The sequence below is a fragment of the Stegodyphus dumicola genome, chromosome X2 (genome assembly GCF_044657685.1).
Source record: "Stegodyphus dumicola isolate Sdum_Otavi_A_Nest chromosome X2, ASM4465768v1".
NCBI classification, from domain to species: Eukaryota; Metazoa; Arthropoda; class Arachnida; order Araneae; family Eresidae; genus Stegodyphus; species Stegodyphus dumicola.
Genome location: NC_140781.1, coordinates 90,248,571 through 90,263,128, shown reverse-complemented (window position 1 = coordinate 90,263,128; position 14,558 = coordinate 90,248,571). Strand labels below are relative to the sequence as shown.

The 14,558-nt window shown below is 32.9% G+C and overlaps 1 long non-coding RNA gene across 1 annotated transcript in view; it reads right to left on the bottom strand.

The window, feature by feature from the left end:
- Positions 1–320: 320 nt before the first annotated feature.
- The window catches only part of LOC146992818 (uncharacterized), a 41,190-nt gene continuing 26,952 nt past the window's right edge, over positions 321–14,558 (bottom strand). The window contains exons 3-5 of the long non-coding RNA XR_015039106.1: positions 12,809–12,926; positions 8,362–8,479; positions 321–399 (exon numbers count right to left, since the gene is read on the bottom strand). This is a non-coding gene — a long non-coding RNA (uncharacterized LOC146992818). The remainder of the gene's footprint in view (positions 400–8,361; positions 8,480–12,808; positions 12,927–14,558) is intronic.

Here is a 14,558-nt window from a genome sequence, read left to right as displayed (position 1 = left end):
TCTGAAACCACTACGAAGCAACAAAACTCTAATAATTCTCAGACTTCTGATAATTATAGTGTGATTAACAGTTCAACCTCACTTCGAATATTACAATACAATATAAAGAAAAACCAATTCAGACACTTCAATATGGAATTCAAAACCTAAGAAATTAATGCATAAATGCTACCCTAAACATTAAAATATAATGTGAAGCGTTTATGTAAAATAAATAACTAGTAAAACGCCAATACAAAGCAACATGTGAAAAGGGACATACAAATTATAACATTAAAGCATTTCTAGTTAAAATAAAGTTGATATAAAACAAGAATTACCAGCCACAGATGTCTTTTTGCTCTCCACTATTTCTCCATTCTTTTCATCATCGTTCTTTTTCTTTCACGGTATCATGTTCTGCAATCCAAGAGTGCACAAAAATGATGACAAATTACAATAGAAGAGGCCAAGGGGGAAAAAAGGAACCATTATATTTTAACTACTTTGATATTAAAGAATAATTATACACAAAGAGAAATATATAATATTGTTTCTTAATATATAAAACTTCAAAAGTAGCCTTCTTTGTTTTAAACTCCAGCAATGTGCTACATTCTTACTAAAATCATGAATGCAGTTGATAGAAAAGCAAATGATTTTCCTAATACGACAGAAGTACAGTAAGCGAAAGGGGTTTCTAATGTATGGGTACAACATGAATAATGAAAGAAAAAAAAATTTAGACAGTTATTACGGATACACAGAATAAGAGGAATGATGATCTTCGAGAAGAGTGAATAATTTCAGTGCTGGTAGAAAGATGGCACCAAAAGACAATAAACAGGCAATTTTAAATCACAAATAAACAAAATAAACTTTACTGTTAGCCTTGAAGCAGGTGTTATATATTAAACTACCTTAATTCACACACAGAATTAGTCAGATAACAGATCAAAATAGAGTAAGAATCAAACTCACAATATATTAACATTGAAAGAGCTATACATATAGACTTTTAAAGATTTTTTTAAAAAAAAAGGGCACAAAAGCACCATTCTAAAAACAGATTTCGAAGACCATCTTGGAAACAAAAGTCATATACCATAAACGAAATATTTCATTCAGAATTTTAACGTGAATACCGTTTCTAAATTTAAGTTCTTTACTTAGGTACTCTCATCCACGAGAGAGGACAGCTTAGTCCGATGTACAAAAAATTATCCTGAAATATTACCAGGTCACTTTAATGAAATTATAGCAATATTTGACTCAGGGAAAGAACATATTGTTTAGCTGCCCGGGTTTGAGCTCAGCTTTAACACAGCACGCCAAAACACATCAAATGCCATTGAATGATAGAGCATTTTGAAATGTTGCAAAAAATTTAAATGCAATTTCGTGGAAGAGCTATTGCAATTACCTACATACTAAAATTTTGACCACAAATTCAAGAAAACTAAGATACTACTTTTTCTTTCGAAGGAATCAAAGTCATATATTAATGTAAGGATGCTCAACTTATTGTACTATAAAACCTAAACATAGGAATGACATTTTGTCAGCTATGTGAGATGTCCAATACCGAGAAATTTCCTTAAATTGCAGAATAGAACCTGCGTCTGAAAACAGACGAAAGGTAAAACATAATTCAAATACTTTACTTTTAGCCTTGATGCAGGTATTCTATATTAAACTGTCTTAATTCACATACAGAATTAGTAATATAATGGCTCAAAATATTGTAAGAACCAAACACGCATTATATAAACATTAAAAAATTGATATACGTTTATTAGTATTACGAGGATTTATTCTGAAATATCATAATGTCACTTTCAAAGAAACGATAGAAATTTTCACTCAGGGAAGGGACATTCTGTCTGGCTGCCCGGGTTCCATCCCAGCTTCTCTTACAAAAGTTTCATAGAAGAATTTTAAAAATCCAGAAACAAAACTTATGAAGAAATTTTTGAACATACAGGGTTCTATGATTTAGCCATTCTTACAGACATAATAACTAAATCTTAAACTTCAGGGGGGAGAAGAACTAAACTAAAGTCTTTGAATTAAACAGTATTATAAATTCATTTTAAATCAAAATTAATTTTGTGAAAATATTATACAAATATAAGGAATATACATTTTTACCATAATGTAATGTACGTTTTGCTACTCTGAAAATCTGGAGAACTGAAACACTCATTTGTTAAATCTCATCGAGCTTAAAGTAGTTTCTAAATTAGATGTTTTGAGTGCATTTAAAATTAGGCCAAATACTTCATTCACTTCAGACCCATTACATAATACTAGTATTTAAGAAAAATGGTAAAAGATTGCAAATATGTTAAACAACAATTCTATTGATCTAGTAATCGAAGTAACTTATTTTTATCCTAATTAAGATCAAGAATATCACAAAAAGCCAAGCCATTTGAATAGTAATAGATAAAAAAAATCATGAACTGTTAAACTTTTAAAAAGATAAATTCCTCTTTCCAATCTACTTAAAGATGTGAAAGAGGATTTTCAACAATGAACTTGTTAAAATCAATGTTAAGCTACAGGATAACAAATCAACATTCTAACGACTGCAAGGATTTAGCCATAACATCGCATGTACCAAAGGGGAAAAAAAAAACTCGCAGAAAAAATGCAGTGTTAAATTTCACATTAAAATATGATTTCCCTGTATTTAACTTTCATCTTGCTGAATTTTTTGTAAATAATACAAAGATTATGCCTTTTCTATAACATATTATATCACACACTTTTATACTTTGTGTAATGCATTTTCTTTAACATATTTATATCACACATTTTTATACTTTGTGTAATGTGAATGCAATTTTAATTCTTTGTCTGTATTTGGTTTCATTTTCATATAAAAAGAGTTAAAAATAGGGTTATCTAATTTTGCTATCTAGATAACATAATTTAAACACACATTTTCAGTAAAAATTGCAGAATAACAGCTTCTATTTACCTGAAGATGTAACACCTCGCTATTCCAGCTAGGATACATACTGCATACTGTCAGAGAGAAATTCCTTTCTTAAACAGGGAATCCATATACTTTAATGTGTTTTGACAAAAGTACTGTTTATGACTAATCCATGGTCCAGGAATAAAATACTTCATAGTAAATCCATCTAAATTTTTATTATTTCCAGTCATCTGTATAGACTGTTTATTTATCACGACTAAACTCCCAAACTGCATTCTACATACCTCATATGATTCTTCAAGTTACGTTTCGTAGCCTATCGTTTTTACCGCAGCAGTTAATTGCTGAGGGCAGACCTGTAAAGCGTGATTTCGCGTATAGCAGTACCTTAAAGGATTCCATTTAATTTTTCCACTCCTAGAATTTCATTCATACGTGGTTCAACATTCATCCATCAACACCGGAAAGAATTTATCTCCTACTTTAAACAGTTTCCATCGACTGAAAATGAAGTCCAAAAAATCTTACAGATGTCAAAAGCAAAGGATGCCCAAGAATTTTCACATATGGATGATAGAAAAGTCAAACAATGAATCAGAAAATTACAAAAGAAGAATTAGGTGCTTATAAAACCCCTTGATAATAAAAGCGCTCATTACGAAGAAGAGCTTTTAACTGAAGAGAAGATGAAGGAATTGTTAAACAACAGAAAAACAATGTCTGATCTTCTAGCGGAGCAGAGCAACAAACCTGCAACAAAGCAGAGCAGCTTCATACAATTTAGCTGCTCAATTAGGTAAGCAAGGCACTTTTGTTGCCTTAATTCAAGAACCTTGGGTGTACAAGGGTAAAATCCTTGGTAGGCCCATGAACACGCACTTCTTTTCGACAGAGGGACCTGATAAAAGGCCTAGAACTAGCATTTACATTTCTAAAAATATAAAGGCTATGAAATTATCCCAATTTACATCAGAGGACTTAACTGCTATTGTAATTAAGGACATAAACAGTTCACTGAGAGGAAACATTTGTTTTTGCTCGGTTTACATGGCTCATGACCTTAACATTCCGCAAGAATTTATAGATCTTGTGAGCTTCTGTGAAATAAACAATATTCCTATGGTTATTGGTGGTGATGTTAACGCTCACCACCTGTCATGGGGCAGTTCTGATACTAATCCTAGAGGAGAAAAACTCATGGAATTTATAATGAATACCAACCTAACTTGGGTAAATAGGGGAAATCGCCCCACCTTTGTTAACAGAAGAAGAGAAGAAGTCATTGACCTCACATTAACTTCTTCTGATATTTATAACCTTATTGAGAATTGGCATGTAAGTGACAATCCCTCACTTTCTGATTATCGCCTTATACAATTTTGTATTAGAGATGAAATTCCAGCTGAATATTTCAGAAACATTAAAAACACAAATTGGGACCTTTATAAGGATTTCCTGGTTTCTAATGTCATTAACCTTCAGGTTTTAGACAATAATTGTACAGTCGAGGAGCTTGATATTCAAGCAAACAACTTGACAAATATCATTATTGAATCTTATCATGCATCATGCCCTCTCAAACGAAGGAAATACTCTCCTAGCAAGAGAGTTTGGTGGACCAAGGAGCTTGAAAGCCTCCGCTTAGAGGTTCGGAGAGCTCACAGGAAAGCTGTCAGAAATAAATCTGAAGTTAACTGGTCTAACTTCAAAATTCTACAAAGGAAATTTAAAAGGGAAATCAGGAAAACTAAATACAACTCATGGAGATCGTTCTGCACAGATATTCTGTCCTACCATGAGACTGCCAGAGTATATAAGATTCTTAAAAGATCTCAGGAGTCTCAACTCTCATCGGTTATGCGACCTGATGGCAGTTATACTATAAACCCTTTGGATACACTTTCGACCATGTTGAATTTTCATCTGGGGGACAGAAGTGTCACCTCTGACCCCCAGGAAAATCCATTGGAACTACTTCATAATCCATTAGATCTGGATTTTGATAAGACAATTGTGAATTTTGAAAAGGCTAAAGCGGCCCTTGATGTATTTCTTCCCTTTAAATCTCCAGGGAACGATGGCATTTACCCAATTCTGCTTCAGAAAGGCTGGGATTTTTTTGGTCACATTCTCGTGGACATATTCAGGTCCAGTTTGATTTTAGGATATGTTCCTAAGGTTTGGAGAACTTCACGAGGTGTGTTTCTTCCTAAACCAGGAAAAGATACATATGAGAAACCAAACTCTTTTAGAATGATCACGCTAACATCCTTCCAGCTTAAGCTGTTGGAGCGATTGATTTTCTGGCACCTCCAGTCAGATAATAATCTGAAACATACCTTTGGCTTAGACCAACACGGTTTTAGGCCTGGCTTCTCCACTGAGTCGGCCTTACACCAACTCATGTGGAGAATAGAAAAAACAATTATAGACACTTTGCCATTGGGATTCTACTGGATATTGTAGGAGCCTTTGATAACATCGGTTTCGAGAAAATACATAAGGCCCTTACTGGAAGTCATATTCACCCTATGATAACTAGATGGGTCATCTTCATGATTAAAAACAGGAATATCTGTGTTAGTCTCGCTGACTATGAAGTAAAGAGAGATATTACTAAAGGGTGTCCGCAGGGTGGTATTCTTTCTCCGTTCCTGTGGAACCTGGTTTTCGACTCACTCTTAGTATTTCTACGGGAGGAACCTGGCATGTCACAGGCTTATGCAGATGACCTTATTGTGTTATTACAGGGTTTCGATATCGGAACCCTACATAATCAAGCTCAGCAGATCTTAAATAAAGTTTCACACTGGGGTGATACAAATGGCCTTTCTTTCTCTGCTGAAAAATCTGAGGTCATAGTTTTCACGTGGAGAAGGAAATGGAAACTGGCAGATTTATATCTGGGTCACCAGATTATTAGGCATAAGGAATGCGTTAAATACCTAAGATGTTACCTGGATAGTAAACTTACATGGATCACCCATATAAAAGAAAAGGCACAAACGGCCACAAATGTTCTAATACTTTGTAGGCGAACAATGGGGCCTTAACCCAAAATCTACTCTATGGATTTATACTGCCATTGTCCGGCCAATGCTTTCTTACGGATGCGTGGTCTGGATTAATGTTATTAACAAAAGCACGTATTTAAACATTTTACAAAAGGTGCAAAGACTTGCTTGCCTAAGCATTAGTGGGGCTTTAAATAGTACCCCTACTGCTGCATTAGAATTTTTACTGCAAATTCCACCCTTGAAATTATTCTTGAGCGGAGAAGCAATTAAAGCCATGTATAGATTGAATAAAAATGGCACATGGTGCCAAAGGACAGGTTTTGGTCATAAAAGCCACCTGAAAAGCCACATTGACATATGTCTGGACTTGGGCAATGAGATCCCTATAATCTATATGCCCAAAGATGCAATTACTAAAACAATAGTTCCAGATAAACTATTCTCAACTCATATACCAAAAAGGAATGAGATAGAATCTCTAACTGACCTAATTCCAACAGGCTCAATTGAATGTTACACAGATGGATCAAAATCCAACTTCACTGGAGCTGGAGCTATTATAAGGACCAAGGGATCTGAAGAAGATTTCATTAGATTTCATCTATACCTTGGTAAATTTACAACTGTTTTCCAAGCCGAGGTTCTGGCGATCAATATGGTCGCCAGGGAGCTCTTAGCTAAAAATACAGTTGATAAGTATATATATATTCTCTCTGACAGCCAATCAGCCATCCTTGCCCTGGCTAATCGTGTCAAGTTACAAAACTGTGTTTAGAACTGTACTCAAGATCTCAATTCTCTGGCTCAGGCCCATAATACCATTAGTTTAGTCTGGGTCCCAGGTCATTGTGATTTTGCTGGAAATGAACTAGCTGATAAAGTAGCTAAAGATGCTTCGCAACTACCCATGTCTGGCCCAGAACCATTTTACCCAGTTTCATATCAAACGGTTAAAAAAGAAGTAAGAAGCTGGATAAAGAACAAACATGATGATATATGGTCTAAACTTCCAGACTGTGCTCATTCTAAATTGGTGCTCAGTACACTTAACTTTTCAGGTAAACTCATACACCTCAGTAGAACTAACTTACGCCAGGTAATTCAAATTGTTACTGGACATGCTTATCTAGCTAAGCATCTCCACAAATGTGGTCTTGTCGAATCTCCTCTCTGCCCAGCTTGTGGAGAAGAAGAGGAAACACCTTTTCACTTTCTGGGACGATGTCCGGTGTTCTCTGTCCCTAGAAACAAATTCCTTGGGTTTCCCTATATTACCTTTGATCAAGCCCTTTTATACAAAGGGCTCTCTGGCATAATAGGGTTTCTGATGTATACTAAACACCTACAGGTAAGGTGAATATGGAACCACAAGAAACAAGCATTGAGACGCCCTATGAGTTCTTTTTTTTTTTTTTTTTTTTTTTTTTGAAAAGAAACTATGCAGGGATTTCCCTCTCATAGCTGTGTTTTGGAATATACTGATATCAAATCTTTATACACTACCTGGCCATTTGGCTTGAGAATGCACCTCTGCCCTCCTTATTTATTTAATTGACTCTCCATCGCACTCTTGTTTGGTCAAGAATTTGCGTTTGGTGGTTTTTGAGGGATTGAATCGGTTTTCCATCCAATAGGCAAGTTTTTACGATCCAGCCGACACCTTGAACTTAGAGATGGGATCTTTTGCTGATACTATATATTTGGTGTCAGTTTGAGATCTTATCTATTTACTATTTACCTTTTACGGTAGTTACCATTTAAATCCCTTGATTTAAATGATCAAATGGCGGCAGAGTAATGGGCAATTTTGCCTAAACTCCTTTCCTTCTTTTCATAAGAAGGAAGTGCCCTATTGTTATGTTATGTTATGTTCAATGGTTTTAAGATAAACAGCACTTGACAGAGAGACTCTAAATTCGGGAAAAACTGAAACCAAATTGGTTTATACACAGGCAGTGCAATTACACTGGCCTGTTGGGAACAGAACACCCCGTTGGACAGGGAAAATATTAGGAAAGAGAGAGAGGAAAATGTTTAGCCTCCTCCTCGTAATGCGAAAGGAGGCCACTTGGGAGAAAATTACACTACAGCAGTAATTCTGAAACCACTACGAAGCAACAAAACTCTAATAATTCTCAGACTTCTGATAATTATAGTGTGATTAACAGTTCAACCTCACTTCGAATATTACAATACAATATAAAGAAAAAACCAATTCAGACACTTCAATATGGAATTCAAAAATTAAGAAATTAATGCATAAATGCTACCCTAAACATTAAAATATAATGTGAAGCGTTTATGTAAAATAAATAACTAGTAAAACGCCAATACAAAGCAACATGTGAAAAGGGACATACAAATTATAACATTAAAGCATTTCTAGTTAAAATAAAGTTGATATAAAACAAGAATTACCAGCCACAGATGTCTTTTTGCTCTGCACTATTTCTCCATTCTTTTCATCATCGTTCTTTTTCTTTCGCGGTATCATGTTCTGCAATCCAAGAGTGCACAAAAATGATGACAAATTACACTAGAAGAGGCCAAGGGGGAAAAAGGAACCATTATATTTTAACTACTTTGATATTAAAGAATAATTATACACAAAGAGAAATATATAATATTGTTTCTTAATATATAAAACTTCAAAAGTAGCCTTCTTTGTTTTAAACTCCAGCAATGTGCTACATTCTTACTAAAATCATGAATGCAGTTGATAGAAAAGCAAATGATTTTCCTAATACGACAGAAGTACAGTATAAGCGAAAGGGGTTTTTAATGTATGGGTGCAACATGAATAATGAAAAAAAAAAAATTTAGACAGTTATTACGGATACACAGAATAAAAGGGATAATGATCTTCGAGAAGAGTAAATAATTTTAGTGCTGGTAGAAAGATGGCACCAAAAGACAATAAGCAGGCAATTTTAAATCACAAATAAACAAAATAAACTTTACTGTTAGCTTTGAAGCAGGTGTTATATATTAAACTACCTTAATTCACACACAGAATTAGATAACAGATCAAAATAGAGTAAGAATCAAACTCACAATATATTAACATTGAAAGAGCTATTCATATATACTTTTAAAGATTTTTTTTAAAAAAGGGCACAAAAGCACCATTCTAAAAACAGATTTCGAAGACCATCTTGGAAACAAAAGTCATATACCATAAACAAAATATTTCATTCAGAATTTTAGTTCTTTACTTAGGTACTCTCATCCACGAGAGAGGACAGCTTAGTTCAATGTACAAAAAATTATCCTGAAATATTACCAGGTCACTTTAATGAAATTATAGCAATATTTCACTCAGGGAAAGAACATATTGTTTAGCTGCCCGGGTTTGAGCTCAGCTTTAACACAGCACGCCAAAACACATCAAATGCCATTGAATGATACAGCATTTTGAAATGTTGCAAAAAATGTAAATGCAATTTCGTGGAAGAGCTATTGCAATTACCTACATACTAAAATTTTGACCACAAATTCAAGAAAACTAAGATACTACTTTTTCTTTTGAAGGAATTAAAGTCATATATTAATGTAGGGATGCTCAACATATTGTACTATAAAACCTAAACGTAGGAATGACATTTTGTCAGCTATGTGAGATGTCCAATACCGAGAAATTCAGTAAATTGTACAATAGAACCTGCGTCTGAAAACAGACGAAAGGTAAAACATAATTCAAATACTTTACTTTTAGCCTTGAAGCAGGTATTCTATATTAAACTGTCTTAATTCACTTACAGAATTAGTAATATAATAGCTCAAAATATTGTAAAACCAAACACGCATTATATAAACATTAAAAAATCTATATACATTTATTAGTATTACAAGGGTTTATTCTGAAATATCATAAGGTCACTTTCAAAAAAACGATAGAAATTTTCACTCAGGGAAGGGACATTCTGTCTGGCTGCCCGGGTTCCATCCCAGCTTCTCTTACAAAAGTTTCATAGAAGAATTTTAAAAATCCAGAAACAAAACTTATGAAGAAATTTTTGAACATACAGGGTTCTATGATTTAGCCATTCTTACAGACATAATAACTAAATCTTAAACTTCAGGGGGGAGAAGAACTAAACTAAAGTCTTTGAATTAAACAGTATTATAAATTCATTTTAAATCAAAATTAATTTTGTGAAAATATTATACAAATATAAGGAATATACATTTTTACCATAATGTAATGTACGTTTTGCTACTTTGAAAATCTGGAGAACTGAAACACTCATTTGTTAAATCTCATCGAGCTTAAAGTAGTTTCTAAATTAGATGTTTTGAGTGCATTTAAAATTAGGCCAACTACTTCATTCACTTCAAACCCATTACATAATACTAGTATTTAAGAAAAATGGTAAAACATTGCAAATATGTTAAATAACAATTCTATTGATCTAGTAATCGAAGTAACTTATTTTTATCCTAATTAAGATCAAGAATATCACAAAAAGCCAAGCCATTTGAATAGTCCTAGATAAAAAAAATCATGAACTGTTAAACTTTTAAAAAGATAAATTCCTCTTTCCGATCTACTTAAAGATGTGAAAGAGGATTTTCAACAATGAACTTGTTAAAATCAATGTTAAGATACAGGATAACAAATCAACATTCTAACGACTGCAAGGATTTAGCCATAACATCGCATGTACCAAAAAGGAAAAAAAAAACTCGCAGAAAAAATGCAGTGTTAAATTTCACATTAAAATATGATTTCCCTGTATTTAACTTTCATCTTGCTGAATTTTTTGTAAATAATACAAAGATTATACCTTTTCTTTAACATATTATATCACACATTTTTATACTTTGTGTAATGCATTTAGAACTGAAATATTAAAAGTGCACTAGATAATTGTAGCTAGCTAAAATTTTATAAACTCAAAATTAGCTCTTATTAAGTTAAAGTTGCGCTTATCTGCACTAAGGGAAGGAATGCAATTTTATTTCTTTGTCTGTATTTGGTTTTATTTTCATATAAAAAGAGTCAAAAATAGGGTTATCTAATTTTGCTATCTAGGTAACAAAATTTAAACACACATTTTCAGTAAAAATTGCGGAATAACAGATTTTGTTTCCCTGAAGACGTAACACCTCGCTATTCCAGCTATGATACAGACTGCATACTGTCAGAGAGAAATTCCTTTCTTAAACAGGGAATCCATACACTTTAATGTGTTTTGACAAAAGTACTATTTATGACTAATCCATGGTCCAGGAGTAAAATACTTTATAGTAAATCCATCTAAATTTTTATTATTTCCGGTCATCGGTATACTCTGTTTATTTATCACGACTCAACTCCCAAATTGCATTCTACATACCTCATATGATTCTTCAAGTCACGTTTCGTAGCCTATCATTTTTAACACAGCAGTTAATTGCTGAGCGCAGACCTGCAAATCGTGATTTCGCGTATAGCAGTACCTTAAAGGATTCCATTTAATTTGTCCACTGCTAGAATTTCATTCATACGTGCTTCAGCATTCATCCATCAACACCGGAAAGATTTTATCTCCTACTTTAAACAGTTTCCATCGACTGAATGAAGTCCAAAAAATCTTACAAATGTCAAAAGCAAAGGATGCCCAAGAATTTTCACATATGGAACACAGAGAAGTAAAACAATGAATCAGAAAATTACAAAAGAAGATTTGGGTGCTTATAAAACCCCTTGATAATAAAAGCGCTCATTACGAAGAAGAGCTTTTAACTGAAGAGAAGATTAAAGAATTGTTAAACAACAGAAAAGCAATGCCTGATTTTTTAGCGGAGATTGACCAAATTAAAGAAAAAAACCGGACACTTTAAAAGAGCTACTGGGAAACATGTGCTTTTTACAGCAACACGGTTACAGTTGCATCAGTCATTCTTATAAGCAAAAGACATCAGCTTTTTCAAAAAAATAATTCTGTCATGTATTTGCCAAGACAACGGAAATTGTCTTGGCAAATACATGACAAGTCCAAAAGAAACTTTCAGAGTGCTTCACAAAACAAAGTTGAAAGTTAATCTGCAGAATCTTACTTCTATAATAATAAAACATCTCTGATTTGATTTCAAGATGAATTTTTATTTATCGAATCAATTTTAAATAGATCTTTGCAAATTGGTTCATAAAACTTCACAATATGCCAAAATAGTTCAGATTAAAGAAAACATATAATAAAGTATGCTTAAAACAACTAAAAAAAAGCACATTTTGAGCATCCCTTAACAGAAGACAATTCGGTTCCACTAACTTTCTTTACGAGTACTCATTAAATTTTTATTTACATTTCTTTTTTGTCCAACATTTAACTTTCAATGGTTTTAAGATAAACAGCACCTGACAGAGAGACTCTAAATTTGGAAAAATCTGAAACCAAATTGGTTTATACACAGGCAGTGCAATTACACTGGCCTGTTGGGAACAGAAGACCCCGTTGGACAGGGAAAATATTAGGAAAGACAGAGAGGAAAATGTTTAGCCTCCTCCTCGTAATGCGAAAGGAGGCCACTTGGGAGAAAATTACACTACAGCAGTAATTCTGAAACCACTACGAAGCAACAAAACTCTAATAATTCTCAGACTTCTGATAATTATAGTGTGATTAACAGTTCAACCTCACTTCGAATATTACAATACAATATAAAGAAAAAACCAATTCAGACACTTCAATAAGGAATTCAAAACCTAAGAAATGAATGCATAAATGCTACCCTAAACATTAAAATATAATGTGAAGCGTTTATGTAAAATAAATAAGTAGTAAAATGCCAATACAAAGCAACATGTGAAAAGGGACATACAAATTATAACATTAAAGTATTTCTAGTTAAAATAAAGTTGATATAAAACAAGAATTACCAGCCACAGATGTCTTTTTGCTCTGCACTATTTCTCCATTCTTTTCATCATCGTTCTTTTTCTTTCGCGGTATCATGTTCTGCAATCCAAGAGTGCACAAAAATGATGACAAATTACACTAGAAGAGGCCAAGGGGGAAAAAGGAACCATTATATTTTAACTACTTTGATATTAAAGAATAATTATACACAAAGAGAAATATATAGTATTGTTTCTTAATATATAAAACTTCAAAAGTAGCCTTCTTTGTTTTAAACTCCAGTAATGTGCTATATTCTTTCTAAAATCATGAATGCAGTTGATAGAAAAGCAAATGATTTTCCTAATACGACAGAAGTACAGTAAGCGAAAGGGGTTTTTAATGTACGGGTACAACATGAATAATGAAAGAAAAAAAATTTAGACAGTTATTACGGATACACAGAATAAAAGGGATAATGATCTTCGAGAAGAGTAAATAATTTCAGTGCTGGTAGAAAGATGGCACCAAAAGACAATAAGCAGGCAATTTTAAATCACAAATAAACAAAATAAACTTTACTGTTAGCTTTGAAGCAAGTGTTATATATTAAACTACCTTAATTCACACACAGAAATAGTCAGATAACAGATCAAAATAGAGTAAGAATCAAACTCTCAATAGATTAACATTGAAAGAGCTATACATATATACTTTTAAAGATTTTTTTAAAAAAAGGGCACAAAAGCACCATTCTAAAAACAGATTTCGAAGACCATCTTGGAAACAAAAGTCATATATTATAAACGAAATATTTCATTCAGAATTTTAACGTGAATACCATTTCTAAATTTAAGTTCTTTACTTAGGTACTCTCATCCACGAGAGAGGACAGCTTAGTCCGATGTACAAAAAATTATCCTGAAATATTACCAGGTCACTTTAATGAAATTATAGCAATATTTCACCCAGGGAAAGAACATATTGTTTAGCTGCCCGGGTTTGAGCTCAGCTTTAACACAGCACGCCAAAACACATCAAATGCCATTGAATGATACAGCATTTTGAAATGTTGCAAAAAATGTAAATGCAATTTCGTGGAAGAGCTATTGCAATTACCTACATACTAAAATTTTGACCACAAATTCAAGAAAACTAAGATACTACTTTTTCTTTCGAAGGAATCAAAGTCATATATTAATGTAGGGATGCTCAACTTATTGTACTATAAATCCTAAACATAGGAATGACATTTTGTCAGCTATGTGAGATGTCCAATACCGAGAAATTCAGTAAATTGTAGAATAGAACCTGCGTCTGAAAACAGACGAAAGGTAAAACATAATTCAAATACTTTACTTTTAGCCTTGAAGCAGGTATTCTATATTAAACTGTCTTAATTCACTTACAGAATTAGTAATATAATAGCTCAAAATATTGTAAGAACCAAACACGCATTATATAAACATTAAAAAATTGATATACATTTATTAGTATTACAAGGGTTTATTCTGAAATATCATAAGGTCACTTTCAAAAAAACGATAGAAATTTTTACTCAGGGAAGGGACATTCTGTCTGGCTGCCCGGGTTCCATCCCAGCTTCTCTTACAAAAGTGTCATAGAAGAATTTTAAAAATCCAGAAACAAAACTTATGAAGAAATTTTTGAACATACAGGGTTCTATGATTTAGCCATTCTTACAGACATAATAACTAAATCTTAAACTTCAGGGGGGAGAAGAACTAAACTAAAGTCTTTGAATTAAACAGTATTATAAATTCATTTTAT